Source organism: Rutilus rutilus (assembly GCF_951802725.1).
Source record: "Rutilus rutilus genome assembly, chromosome: 6".
Classification (NCBI taxonomy): domain Eukaryota; kingdom Metazoa; phylum Chordata; class Actinopteri; order Cypriniformes; family Leuciscidae; genus Rutilus; species Rutilus rutilus.
Window position 1 is genome coordinate 11,687,932 of NC_140214.1, and position 15,763 is coordinate 11,703,694.

Genomic DNA, 15,763 nt, shown 5'->3' on the forward strand with positions numbered 1-15,763 from the left:
AGACTGCCTAAAAATAAGTTTTTATTTTATTTATTTTTTACATAATTTCTAATACATTTTAATTGAGTTTAATTTATGGTTGTAAATTCTTACACTGAACCCATCTGCAACCAAAAGTCATCCTTTAAAAGTGTTTGGACTTCAGTTATGGGAGCTTTCTGTTACAAAATCCGTTACACTCGAATCTCTTGCTTACTTGTAAGCTCTATTGGGTGCAATAGACTTATGTGCTACTAAATGACTTAACTAATCTGTCATAATGTGTTATTTTGTGCAAGACACAATTAGTTTGAATCAAATTCAATATTTTATTTCACAGACCACTTTCAGCCTATAGGGAAAAATAATTTTATCTGATTACAAGCAAACAAAAACAATAAAAAAGTGGTATAAGTCAGTAAGTCAGTTTTGGTCTTTAAATACAAAAAGAACAATTATATTGTCCACTGACAAGGCTTCGACATTCCAACTGGACACACGGCCAATGTTATAATCTCAATATGGCCAAATATATATAAATTTGAAGGTTCACAGGAAGTTTTACATCAAGATTCACAGATTATGTGAATCAGTTTAAAGCTATATGGAAAAGTTCACATCACTCTGATAGCACAGCTTTGTTTATAGTTCATAACATGTTGGTGCAAGCTTGGCAGTTAATAAGCTGGGCTTTAAATGTGAATCATCTAGGAGAACAGCAACTTAATTTCACAAGTAATTGCAGGACAATTCAAGCTGTGATGGAGAATAATACATATAGTCTATGCAGGGGCGCAACTACCCAGTCAGAGGACTGGTATGCGGGACATTCTACCATAAACGTACATTATCTGTCCTTGAATTGTTACAGTGAATAAAAAAGTATTTCATCCAAAAATTTCTAAAAACTGGCCCATAGTTGATTTCTGTGAGTTGTTCTGTAAAGCAATATGTCATTCATTAGGTTCTCAGATATTTTTTTCTTTATTAAAAACACTTTTGAAAATTACAAACCCTGTCCATGTCCTTGTCCTCAGCCAAATTGGAGCTACAGCTTTCATAGTTTTGTTATGCTACAAACTGTTATTTAGAAAAAAAAACTCCATCAATAACAAGTTTAAGCTGTTATCATTCACATCAACTGATCAAAAACATGAAATTATACATAAATTCTACAAATAAATTCAATTTTACAACTGTCCCCATGTTTTGGTCAGTCCTGTCACGTTTACATAAAACTCTACATAAAATGTGTGAAATATGCCTTTAAGGGTATCACTCAGAGGAAGTGACATCATTTGACCCAGGTGAAGCTTACATTGATCAAGGCTGAATTCTGTCATTGAATTGTATGATTTTAAGCTTGTTTTTTTTAGGAAGACGAGCTAAAGGGTCAGGCCCTGTCACGGTAAAACCATGTTTTAAATCCAAAACATGTCTAAAAAGGTTACTGAAATTCCTTGCTTGCATGTTAACAGTTTTTATGCTAGCATGCTAGCAGGCTGAGTAATGGCAGTTTAAAATGGCCAACCGTCAGGTCCTGCCACATCAGGCCCTGTCACATTCCTGTGTGACACGGCCTTACAAATGAATGTTATTGTTCTTTTTTATTTACATCTATTGCATATATTATGTATTTAACACATGCAATAGAGTAAAATGAAGGCCCAGGTGCTTGATTTTTATACAACTGTGGCCATGGAAGTGATTTAAACACCTGAATTCAATTATTTGGAGGGCTGTCCCAATACTTTTGGCAATATTATGTATGTCCTTGGCTGAATTTTACCATAGTCTAATATTACATTAACATTAAAATTATAATAATAATTTAAAAAAGAAATGCCAATCAAAACTTAAATAAAGAACACAAAACATAACTTTTTCTGCATCATCAAAATCCATAAAGTCAGTCCTGTCTCAGTACCGTCAGTCCTGTCACGCCATGGTCAGTCCTGTCACACAGGAAATTATGATAAAAGTGTACTATTTGAGGAAATATTAATTAATTAATTAATTAATCTCTTTAACTGTGTAGATGAAGGTGGGGGTATATATCCACTACTATGTTTTTATAAAAATCTCCTATGTAAAGGTTATTTTACAACTATATGAGTGCCTGGTGGGTATTCTGTGATTTTGTGTACTACAGTTGACCGAAAAGTTACTTATATTTCTTAAAGGAATTATAAAACCATGTTAGATACAATCAGGGACATGTGATCAATAAGAAAATGCTATTTGTATCAAAGAAATGCATTAGGAAACCATTCTAACATATACAAATTTGTCTGTGACAGGGCCTGACATTTTAGGGGTGAAATGCGTATAAAAATGTATTTTATTTAATCATAAAAACATGCTGAGATGGCATGATATGTGTTTCTCATAGTTTAACATGTCCTCCGTATGTCTCAACGTTCAGATTTAAGAAAAATATATTTTTTCCCCCAAGGTTTTTATAAGTGGAAATGTACGTTTCTGCAGCAACAATTTTGGCAACAATTATTTTTTTTTTTGGACCAATGCATTACAATGCCACTAACCCAGTGCCGCCAATTAAGCAAAACAAAACAAAACATGTTTTGTTTCGGCCGCCGATGTACGAGTTTTATGGGCCGTTAAGACAAAAAAACCAAACAAACAAAAAACGGCCGAAAAAGCATATGCGTGGACGTCACACTTTAAATCCTACCTGTTGCCTTTGACCATCCACTTATTTAGCTGTTGGCGCATCAATTGACATGCCATCTCCTTTTCCCTCTTTCTTTTTCTATTTTTAGTCCCGACAGCTTTTTTGCTTTATCCATCTTTTTCGACTCGTACCTGCTCACGGCGCCCCAGCCTGCTCGCGATATTATCCTCCCCTCTCTATGTCAAAATTCTATGATGGAATCTTATGAATATCCTACTCTAGCCTGTTAGTCCTCTAAAAAGTTATATAACATTGAGGAAATGCAGAAATTATTTAGAAACGCACAACAGCAGCTACGTATAGATTTAAAAAAAAATCTAATTACCATCGCTTTGGCGTCCCCCTGGTGCTGCGCCCCTATGCGCCCCATATAGCGCATAACCACTTTTTGCGCCACTGAGTCTATGTTTAGGTGAGTGTGTGTGAATAATGTATATCCATGTTCAAAACAGTTTTGAGAGCCAGGATAGACCAATCCCAACTGCTTTAGGGATGAAGCCTGGCAACAACAAAGTCGCTGCAGTGCCAATACCATCCACAACCTTGCTCATCGTGGAGGGTTGGGACGTCTCCTGTTTATTCATGTCTGCTTTCAGGCTGTCAATCTCGCTCTGCATCCGGGCAGCTTCCCGCTGAAAGCCCTGCTGTAGAAGAGTTTCCTTCTCCTGCAAAACAAACAGCATCTGAATAAAGAATGTCTATTCCTAATCTTGACCAGTAAACCTCAAAAACTCAGACTCATCTAATCAAGCATGTCAAAAACATCAAGTTAGACTGCAAAAGAGAATCACCCATATTCTATATACTTAGCATATAAAAAATGTTTATGTTCTACATTACATCTTACTTTGGTTTATTCTGTATATATGCATTAAAAGAAAGTACGACTTAAATTATACATTTGCTGAAATGCTGCTAAATTAAATTATTATACATAACGGTGCTTGCAAGCATTAAAGGGATAGTTCACCCAAAAATGAAAATTCTATCATTGTTTACTCACCCTCAAGTTGTTCCAAACCTGTTTGAGTTTCTTTGTTCTGCTGAACACAAAGGAAGATATTTGGAAGAATGTTTGTAACCAAACAGATCTCGGTCCCCATTGACTACCATAGTATATTTTTTTCCTACTATGCGAAGTCAATGGGGACCGAGATCTGTTGATTACAAACGTTCTTCCAAATATCTTCCTTTGTGTTCAGCAGAACAAAGAAACTCATACAGGTTTGGAACAACTTGAGGGTGAGTAAATGATGACAGAATTTTCATTTTTGGGTGAACTATCCCTTTAATATATTGGGATTCCAAAAACATTACATTGAATATTCCTCTAACTTTGAGCATTACACCTTGCAATTAATTCAGACCAAACGGCTTAATGTACAGACTTCAAACCTTTAGTAAATTTTATTATTTAAAAAAAACTCCCTTATTCCATTGAAAGAATGTTCACCTATTCAAAAACCAGCAACAATTACTTCAACTTACAGAGTTTCATCTGAGTTTGTGATGAAATTCATGTTTCTCTTACGAGAGTACTCTCGTGTTGCGTAAGATAGCTTACGCTACGGGAAAATCCCTTTTCTGGAGAATACTGAAGCCAAAAATTATCCTTAATTTTGTATTAATTTAAAACGCATTTGCTACAGAGAGCAGACCTAGGCGATGCAGCTTGCGCGCCTATTGGTTGCTCTGCGGCAACTGCTGCAACCTATCGAGAGGCTGCTCGTGATGTAAGCACCAATGAGGGTGCTGAGTCCCCCACCTCGCTCACAGATGGCCAGTGCCCGGCACCCGCCACCGCTCCCACCGTGCTTGACTAGTTCGACGGAGACAACGCAGAAGAGGACAGCTGCTCTCTTCTCGCTTCTGGGAGCGAAGAGTTTCGGACCCCGCCCCTTCGCTGCAAGAATCCAGTGGATTACGGGCCAGCATCGACAGCTTCTCCGCCTCCTTACCAAGGCCGTGGAGGACCTCGGCCTCCCCGGACGCTGCCCGACGCCTCACTCGAGGCCCACTCCTTTCCTGCACGAGGAGCTGCACGAGGAGCTGTCTAAATGTTGGAAGGCGCCATTTTCAGCTAGGCTGCGTACCTCTGTCTCTTCGACGCTCTCGACTGTTGACGGCGCGAAAGACAATGGCTACCAGTCCATTCCTCCCGTCGAGGAAGCGGTGGCCACGCACCTTTGCCCGCCGTCCGCAGGGTGGCAGTCCAAACCTGCTTTGCCTTCAAAAGTAGCGGACTACTTCGGCCCTCATCGGTCGCGCCTATGCCGCCGCCGGTCAGGCCGCTTCAGCACTTCATTCCATGGCCGTGCTTCAAGTTTATCAAGCCAACCTTCTCCGCTCTATGGATGAGGCGGGCCTGGATCCCGGATCTCAGAAGCGCCATGGACTTAGTTCTATGAGACACCAAGTCTGCTGCACAGGCCATTGGAAGGAGTATGGCGTCTCTCACCGTCACCGAGAGACACTTGTGGCTCACACTGTCTGACATGAAAGACTCTGACAGAGCCACCTTCGTCGACGCGCCTGTGTCTCCTTTGGGTCTCTTCGGCCCGTCTGTTAAAGGGTTTGCTAAGCGCTACACAGATGTGCAGAAGACATCGCAGGCCATGCAACACTTCATCCCCAGGCGCTCAAGTTCCGCGACAGGCCGCTCCAAAAAGCAGCCGCCAGCTTCACAGCGTCGTCAGCCCAGGGACTCGCATCAGCTCCTCGAGCCACCGCAGGCCGCCTCCCCCCCGGGGACCCAGGCCTAAGATTACGCTGAATCCCGAGCCTCCCAAGTCTTCCTGACCACCTTGAGAAGACGGCGATGGTCGAGTCCCACTGCGGCCGGACCGTCATCGAAAGCAGCACGCTTCACTCTCGCAGTTCCCACAACAAAGGTGACTGGAAGAGTGTATTTTACAGCCAACGAGCCCGTTACACAATCCGCTCGCCTGTACTCAAATGCCGTTTTCACGGCGACCCAGATAAATCTCAAAAAGAGCATTATGTCTGTTGGTCCGGCTCACGCCGAAAGTGTCATAAATGTAGGAATTGTGCCCACTTCCCAGTGTTCACCCCTACACATAAGCACGGCCCGTCCAGTGACACTCACTCATTCAGGACCCACATCAATAAAATCGGCTCAGGCCGCGTGTTTTTCAAATGTTGGAAATGTGCCCACTGTTCAGTGCTCACCCCTACTCATAAACACTGACCATTCAGTGACACACACTCACTTGGGGCTCCCATCAACAAACACCAATTGTGTCTTAAGTGTAAGAAGTGTGCCCACTTCTCAGCGCTCACGCTTACTAATAAACACTGCACGCCCTGTGTCACATAAACATATAGGGCTCCCTTCAATAAACCACTTCCTGGTCCCCGGGACAAGAGTGTTATGTGTGAATCGGCCGGCCGCTATTCTCAGCGCGCCGCCCCATATAAGCACTGTAAGCACAGTGTCAGTGTATCAACCCGATCGCGTCTCTGGGTCCCTGACACACAGCGACCAGAGCCCAGATACCATTCTACCCCTAGCCATACGTGCAAAAGCATGGGAAATGATCCTGGGCGTGTCAGAATGGGTGTTGAACATTATAAAGCGAGGCTATTTGCTGCAGTTCGCTCACAGACCTCCGCGCTTTCGAGCCAGGGTCGAAACTACGGTGAAAGGCAAAGTAGCCCATCTACTTCGCACCGAGATAGCGAAACTGCTGAAAAAAGGGGCCATAGAAACCGTCCCTCTGACACAGAGCGAGTCGGGCTTCTACAGCTGGTACTTCCTAGTACCCAAAAAGGATGGCGGTCTCCACCCATCCTGGATCTCAGGCGTTTGAACAAAGCCCTTATGAAGAGATCGTTCAGAATGCTCACGACCAGACAAATCCTCGCGCAAATTCGCCCGAGGGACTGGTTTATTTCAGTGGATCTGAAGGATGCTTATTTTCAGATACAAATAGCGCCCCGTCACAGGCCTTTCTTGAGATTCGCCTTCGAGGGCCAGGCCTATCAGTACACCGTCCTTCCGTTCGGCCTGTCTTTAGCACCCCGTACATTTACGAAGTGCATGGACACGGCGCTCGCTCCCCTGAGACAACGAGGTATGCGAGTACTGAACTATTTGGACGACGATATATCAGGCGGAACTGATAACGCACAAGGCTTTACTACTCAGCCATCTAGAAGGCTTGGGTCTCAAAGTCAGTTGGACCAAAGGTTCACTGTCTCCCAGCCAGAAAATCTATTTTCTGGGAACAGATTTAGACTCAGTGTCAATGACAGCGCGGCTCACGTCACAGCGCGCTCTGCGAATACAACGCCTGGTGGCGTCATTCAAGGCTGGCAATGTCACTCCTCTCAAAAGTTTTCAGAGGATGCTAGGCCTTATGGCCTCAGCCTCAGCAGTGCTTTGGCTGGGCTTGCTTCACATGCGCCCACTTCAGCACTGGCTGAAGACGCGCGTCCCGCGTCGGGCATGGGCCTCCGGTTATGCACGCCTCAAGGTAACCCAGAACTGTGTTACAGCTCTGGAGCCCTGGAAGGCAACCGACTGGTATCAGTCAGGCGTGGATCTGGGAGCGGTCTCGAAACTGAAAGTAGTCTCGACAGATGCCTCCAACTCTGGTTGGGGCGCCCTCTACGAGGGCAGGCCGACTTTTGGCCGGTGGTCAGGCCAAGAGAAGCGCTTACACATAAACTGTCTGGAGATGAAAGCGGTCGAGAATGCTTTGGGGTACTTTCTTCCCCTCTTAAAGGGCCACCACGTCTTAGTCCGCACGGACAACATGTTGGTGGTGTCCTACATAAACCGCCAGGGCGGTCTCAGATCACGGAACCTTCACACATTGGTGGAATGCCTCCTCGTGTGGTCTCAGCACAACCTGCGCTCGCTGAGAGTGGCGCATGTGCCAGGCTGTCTGAACGTGGGTCCAAACATGCTGTCCAGGGACAACGTTCCCCCAGGGGAATGGTTCCTTCACCCTCAAGTAGTCCAGTTACTGTGGGACACCTTCGGCAGAGCGGAAGTCGACCTCTTTGCGTCGTTAGACAACGCTTATTGCCCAATATTTTTTACAAAGAACAGGGACACGCTGGCCCACAACTGGCCCAGCCGCCCATTCTATGCGTTTCCCCCAATTGCGTTGTTACCACAGGTAATCAAACGAATCAGGGAGAACAAATGCTCTGTGCTCCTTGTAGCACCGCTTTGGAGGAACCAAGTTTGGTTCCCGGAGCTGATGCAGTTAATGAGCACTCTTACTCTTGTAAGAGAACGTCTCGGTTACTAACGTAACCTCGGTTCTCTCTAGAAGAGTGAACGAGTGTTGCGTAACCCTGCCGTGCTTTTGCTACAATCTAGATTTGCTTCAGTTGATGAAAAACCAAAGAGCATCCTATCGGGGCCTGGCTTATAAAGGCATAAACCACGCCCATTCTGGCGGGCCGTGACGACTGAGGGCGCCAGCGCCCTCATTGGTGCTTACGTCACGAGCAGCCTCTCGACAGGTTGCAGCAGTTGCCGCAGAGCAACCAATAGGTACGCGAGCTGCCTCGCCTAGGTCGTTTTAAATTATTTTTAGGTCGTTTAAAAATTAAAAATGCGTTTTAAATTAATACAAAATTAAGGATAATTTTTGGCTTCAGTATTCTCGAGAAAAGGGATTTTCCCGTAGCGTAAGCTAGCTTACGCAACACTCGTTCCCTCTTCTAGAGAGAACCGAGGTTACGTTAGTAACCGAGGCGGTTTCCTATATCGATTTGCATACCTAATTGTGATTGGTCTTTTCTAATTCTACAGTATTTACAAAATTTTCTCCTTTAAGCACAACATTGAACATGTGAGAATTTTTAGAGTGAGTGTACTGTTCTTACCCTCAGTTTGGCTTCCAGGACTCGTTCATTGTCTCTCCTCATTCTCTCTTGCTCTCTCTCCATCTGATGAAAGATCTGATCGACATGCTCCTTATGGGTTCTCTGCATGTCTTTAAACGCCTGCTCTTGTAACCGGTTATGTTCCTCTAGGCCTCTTTGCCGCTGCTCTAAGATCTCATTCTTTAATCTCTGCACTGTATAGAGAAAGAGAAAGATTACTCATTCTGACTCAACAGCTAGACAATACACATACACAAGAGAAGTATATAGTAATGAAATTGTGAGCTACTGCTGCTATAAGTTAAATCACACATTTCTGTCCTGTGCTCTGATTGAAGTCATTGTACAGTCTATCACTGAGAGCCTTGATTGACAGAAAAGTATGCAGATGATTTTAATTGTACCCTCTTTTTCCTGTTCCGCCGCACTGAGAGATTTGTCAGCTTGTAGAATCATATTTCCAACCTCTTCCTTTGCTTTCAAATGCATACTCAACACTTCCTCACACTGTGAAAAAAAAACATTCCTAATCATTCAAAATATCTAGCAACAAATCATATTTAAAGGAATAGTTTACCCAAATAAATAAAAGTTGTTTTTATTTATTTATAAATTACTAACCCTCATGTTGTTATAAACCAACATGGTTTCAATTTTTGAATGTTATAAAATTTTTATTTTATATACAAAGTTCTTTGTTACCATGGCTTTCAATCATTCAAGTATCATAAAAGTATCCTGTGCACCATTTTCCATATCTTGTAAAGCCGTATCATATTGCATAACTTGGAATATCGAGTCTAACACATAAGTCATGGTGTTTGTTTGCTTTTTGCCATATTTCAAGTTTGACAGTCCTGATCATTACATACTGTTTGAATAAAAAGTACATTCTTCAAAATTTCTAATTTTATGCTTTAAGGAAAATAACAAAAGCAAAGATTTCGAAAAACATGAGAGTGAGTAAATGATAGACTTTTTTCGTGTTTCAGTTTCATGACTGTTAGCTGTTGTCATGTTATCTTTAATCTTTATCAGCATTACGGATGTTTATCAGTGCTGTTTCATGCTGTCGTGACCATCCAGAACAATAAAATGCAAGCAAAGCATGCATACGTGTTCTGTACCATTATTTGTGACTGTGTCCTTGCTCTGTACTCTTCAGCCAGCTGTGCGAGCATGCCTCTGTACTGTCGATATCCTCCAGGTTTCAGGTATAATCCGTCAGAAATGCCTTTTTCCAGTTTATCAAACACCTCACGCAGAACAGCCTCACACTGCATGTGAGACGCTTGATGATTCTGCAGGCACATGTCTTCATATTCATTATGAATCTTCCCCTAAATTGAGAGAGAGAGAGAGAGAGAGAGAGAGAGAGAGACTGTTTTATACTTTTATATGAGACAAAGGGAATATTGCACATGGATTCCCAGACAGCAACATAGTGTCGGCCCAGATCCGGCCAACATCTGGCACATGAGGATTCCACACGGCCCAGATGTGGGCCCACACTATGTTGCTGTCTGGGTAGCATCTCCATTATTTGAATCTATGCACATATTTAATATATTAAATAAGTGTAGCACTGCAAATGAAGACTGTTACGTCTAAACTGTTAGCATTTACAAAATTTTACTTTAAAATAAAATGTTTACAAAGTTTTAAAGGTTCATACTTTAATTAAATAATTCACCTTTGTTCTGAATTCCTAATATGTACACCATTTAAATATTACTCATTTCAATTTGATGAAAATTTCTCACAACTGGAAAATGTAAATCTTAAAAACAGACTGCAATATCTTTTAATAGGTGCATTTGTGCATGCTTTTTTTGTGATTATCTCTTTTGACTTTTCTGTTCATAAATGCTTAGAAGTTTGTAAATTAATATGTCAGGTTCACTACTAATGCAAGTTATGTTTTATTGACATCATTTGTTGACATCATTATACAGCTTCATTTGTATTAAACATGGAACTTTTCTTTAAATGTATAACAAGTTAGCTAAAGCTAAATCTTATCGCCTCTAAGTAAATGCAAAATAAACCACAACAAGAATTAAATTTTACCATGAGCTCTTGTTGGTAGATCTGGTCATTGTCATTGAAGGACATGGTGATGAAACCTTCAATGGCTTTCTTCTCTGCGACTGTGTGGATGTTGGACAGATCTGCAGGGTCCATTGGAAGCTGAGCCATGCTGAGCATCTCGGTCATGTAGGACTCCAGGGCCTGATCCACTGCACGGACGTTCTGGATCTTAGCCAGAGACACGACTGCGTTCTCCAGACATGGAACCTTCCCGCTGCGGATCGCCTCTACATAAACCTCAGCAAGATTCCCCAGAGCTGTCAGGAAACACAACTCGATAGTTCAGCTAACCCTTTTTGTTTTTATACACAGTCCATTGATTATTGGTTCTCAAAAGAAATTAAAAACTTTTATAAATTTGTTCACTATAAGGGTTTCCAAGGTGGCACAAACCTGTTCCAGTAATTGTACGGCCTCCGCAGACGACTTTTGGCTCTGCGTTGTCGTAAATGTAACGGCAAAAAGTTTTTGCCTGCTCAAGGAACTCTGAATCCAGATCTTCCTCAGCCAGTTTCTCCATTCTCCTCATGTTTTGCGTACTAGACGGCCGAGGGAACACAAAGCACTTTCTCACCGCAAAGAAATGACGCAGACAGCGGCGGGGCAGGTTAAACCTCTCAGCCTGAGGTGAGTTCCCTAAAAAAGTACAATTATTAATAACATAATTATGAAATCATAATATATACTGTATACATTATGGGTGCTTCTCAAATGGAAGGCTGTGTCCTGGTAAAGTTCATCCCATCATTACATCTCAATTTGAAGGATCCTTGGAAGGCAGCCTTCATTTCGCATCCTTCATTCAGTTCATTTTGAAGGATGCATCAAGTGTATCCTTCACATCCTTCAATTACCCACAATCCTTAGTTTGTCTGAGTTCATTATGAAACGCAAGACAAAAATAATGTTTTTGGAGATAAAGGCATGTTATCTTTAGTTTTGGTGTAAATTGATCACTTGACAATAAACAGTCAATAATATAAGCCACTGGGAGACCACAGACGGATGTCAATAAACACACCATTTTTACAGCCGTATTGCATTAATAGAAAGCCAGTTAATATAAAGATTTTTAATACAAAGTATTTTTCCAAAATTAAGTTTTAACCGTGTTTTCGTGCCTTGACCGTGGGGGTGGGCATATGTTTGAAGTAGCCATGCACACTTACTAGACCGTTTCATTCTAGCGTTTAATGCTGAGGAGTCTTTAAGCCTATGAAGGACTGGACTAGGAAGGACACAGCATCACTAGGAATAGGATAAAGCCTTCTGTTTGAGAAACACCCTATATCAGTGATCAGTCTTTCTTAACCCTGTTCCTGGAGGCACAGGAAGGGTGCGTCTCAATCAGCTCCCTAGTTCAGTAATCAGGGTACTGATCACGGAGTCGGCCATTTAAAAGCCTGTCTCAATCGCAAAATCCTTCCAGGGAACTGAAAATAACATTAAAAATAATGCCAGAAAGATGTCATTTCTGCTGTTGTTCATAAATACCAGTAGTTATTATAAGACGTTGTCATGTCGCTGGAAATAGAGTCATCAGTGTCCCAATGTGTAGTGAGCCAGAATCCTTACCGTCCTGACCAGTGCTTGAATTCATGAACAGGATATACTGATTTACTAGCTCGGGAGCTGATTGAGACGCACCCTAACACTACACATTTTCAAATCCTCCTAATCACACACACCTGATTTGACTCACCAACTCATTAGTAGAGATTTCAAGATCAGTAATATATGGACCTAGACATCCAAAATGTGCACTGTTGGTGTGCCTCCAGAAACAGGGTTGGAAAATTACGAGTTGGGTTGTATTATATTACGAGAGCCAATTATAGCTAAGCCAGAAGAATTTTTTTAGGGAAAACTTGTTTGTTTGGAGACAGTCATTATTTCTGCAATTATGACTAACGTGTCACTAGCTGCACACTGTAGCTTTAAGACACATCGTAGAATTTCCTGTTATCTAGTTCAAATTGGTCTATAATAATGGTTTTCAACAAGACAAAACTTGACTGTGATGGCATTTTTGGCTGTAGGTAAAAGAGTATGTTTTTGTCTCACCTGGTTTGAGTTTCAGTGAGCTCTCCAGATACTCATCCGATGTTATTAGGTCATCCCCCTTTTTCAGTTCCAGAGTGAAGTCACGAACAGCCCAGACAAACGATGGGAAAACACGCATGAAATCTTCTGACTTGTCCTTGTCTCGACTCACTTCTGCCTTCACACGAATGTTCTCCGTCAGCTCTGTAACGTAGCTATATTAAGCTCTGTTCAGGAAGAATTACACTAATGCTATGAGAGTGTTTTCAATTCTTTTGTTACAGTGAATGTTTATTGTGTATGGAGGATGGAAGGATACTGCAGCTTTTCCAGTGCCATGTTGTCAATGACCCCCAAGCTGTTGTACACTAGAGTGCTGCTGAGAAGAACAGCCAGACAGAAGATCCACGTGTCATGTTTCTCATCCCCCTGAAACATAAACAGTCCATCAGCTACAGAATAAGTGGCCACTTATTTACCTTTAGTAGCAAAAGACCATTCAGTTTAAAACCGATGTGTAATGTCTAAATAAATGGAAAGTGAAAGCACAAGACTAGATGGTAGACTATAGAGATAATGTTGTTATGGATGCAGTTTTCCTCCTCACCTTCTCCACGTCACCCAGTCCCTCTGTGTCCAGCAGCACCAGGGTGTGTCCTTCTTTATAGGGGTGAGGGACACACCACATCCAGATGCCTTTGGTCTTTGATTCAAAAGTGCTGCCAAGAGAAAAGCCTGAGACAAATCACAATGACATTTAAAGGAACAAGCTGACTTTTTGGGACTTTAGCTTATTCACCGTATCCCCCAGTTAGATATGTCCATACATACCCTTTTCATCTCCGTGCGTGCCGTAACTTTGTCTGACGCACCCACCGCTAGCCTAGCTTAGCACAAAGACTGGAGGTAAATGGCTCCAGCTAGCACACTGCTCCCAATATGTGACAAAATAACACCAACATTTTCCTATTTACATGTTGTGATTTGTATAGTCACAGCGTGGACAAATAACAAGGTCACATGAGACACAGCCATCTTCTAACCGTACGCATTCTGGGAACTATATTCTCAGAAGGCGAAGCACTGCTACTTGGGCGGAGTGATTTGCTCGCAGCATCTGAGAAGCCTGTGGTGAGGAGCAGAGAGTTAGCTCAGAGTTGGAGTAAATCACTCTGCACAAGTAGCAGTGCTTCACCTTCTGAAAATATAGTTCCCAGTATGTATACAGTTAGAAGATGGCTGTGTCTCATGTGACCTTGTTATTTGTCCACGCTGTGACTATACAAATCACAACATGTAAATAGGAAAATGTTGGTGTTATTTTGTCACATATTGGGAGCAGTATTCTAGCTGGAGCCGTTTACCTCCAGTCTTTGTGCTGAGCTAGGCTAGCGGTGGGTGCGTCAGACAGAGTTACGGCACGCACAGAGATGAAAAGGGTATGTATGGACTCATCTAACTCTGGGGGATACGGTCAATAAGCTAAAGTCCCAAAAAGTCGGCGTGTTCCTTTAAGGATGTCCAAGATGAAAATTTTTTTTTTAAATCTACTCGCCAATCCAGAACTCAAGAAATATAATATTTGTAATATTTGTAATGAATATCAATAATATTTTTGGAAAAAAGATCCCAAAAGTTAAAAAACCTTTATTCACATAATGGCTCACTCTAGAAACATTAGAAAATTACTAAAACACTAGCCTACACACTGATGCATTTCAGCCATGCAGCATTCCTCAGAGTGTCAGGTACAAAATGAGTCACAGGTGAAGATGTAAATAGTAATAAATAGTAATAAAATAGTAATAAAATAGTAATAAATTACTCGGTAGAAATAGGAGAAACCAAAATAATCATTACAGATTGACCTATAATTTTCTGAGAGCAACAGTGTCAGGGAGGTTTTACTGAGTACACCTTTTATACTTTTTCATCATTACAATCTCAGGACGGTTGTTTCACTGTACAATTGTTCAGGCTACTTTATGCCCCACAAAATATTTTCTGAATACATTTTAATTTAAGGTGTATGTAATTCATTTGAATGAATCATAATAAATTGTCCAGGGCAGATATTAGCAAAAAGACCCTTATTCTTACTATTAATATTTTAACTTATATTTGTAATTTATAATTGTTTACATGTATAAATGCTCCCATCTTAATGCAGTTAGCCTACTGTTTTACACATACTCATTTACCGTGCGTCCATGTAGCCTACTGCACAACATGAGTTCCGCCGGCTCATTTATCCCATCCAGAATGTCTTTGGCCTGTTTCCTAACACACAGCTTCCCATTTTCATCAGTTTCAATGAGACACACCGGAGCGGACATGAGCCCGCCACACGCCATGACTCTACGAAAAAAACAACAACAAAACGCAAGATAAAAACAAAATTAACACAAAGCCATTCCCGCGATAATACCTTATTGAAAGTGAGATGGAGCAAATGAGACTGTCTGGCGTTAGCGAAGATATTTGTTGTTTTAACAGCAGAAAGCGACTGTGCGGATCTTAATTTATAAACTGAAACACAAACCCGTTAGGTTGAGGCTCCTCCCGAGTCATTCCCAGACACGCTGAAACGAGTTAAAGTGAAAGTAACTATGCACCACTTGGGTGGGGTGAGTTCGCTCAGTCGAGGCAGGGTTTTCCAAGAAATTACCCATTTTTACTTAACCTGCTAAATATAGACTCTGGGTTACTCTAGGCTGCTACACAAGGAACTGTATTGCACTAATTACTATTACGATGCCACCGTTTTCAGAGCGCGGTCACGCCATCTACGCTAAAAATATATTGCGCGTCTACACAAGGTTGCGTGGTAGGCTGATTGTGTATACGCTTGGTGTCCGAAAACTTTTTAAAAAAACATAATAAAATAAATAAAATCAAATTGTTTTCTGCAAACTCCACCAGATTATTGTTCTACATCTCACTGGCTACCACTGTGGGGGATTTCATGTTGTTTTACTGTTTTATACTGTAATAATTTCCTGCCAAAATCCAATACAATTTACATTTACATAAAGGCATATTTAATAAATTCATAAAAAAATCAAAATCAAATTGTTTTCTGCAAACTCC

General features: G+C 41.7%; 1 pseudogene across 1 annotated transcript; it reads right to left on the reverse strand.

Moving 5' to 3' along the window:
• Window positions 1–288: 288 nt before the first annotated feature.
• Window positions 289–15,404, reverse strand: LOC311291631 (guanylate-binding protein 3-like; annotated as a pseudogene). The gene is made up of 11 exons (XR_014630285.1): window positions 15,216–15,404; window positions 14,875–15,031; window positions 13,281–13,408; window positions 12,993–13,102; window positions 12,695–12,888; window positions 11,024–11,266; window positions 10,610–10,887; window positions 9,667–9,879; window positions 8,944–9,046; window positions 8,540–8,733; window positions 289–3,339 (listed from the first exon to the last, which is right to left on the reverse strand). The product of XR_014630285.1 is annotated as a guanylate-binding protein 3-like (transcript).
• Window positions 15,405–15,763: the final 359 nt, after the last annotated feature.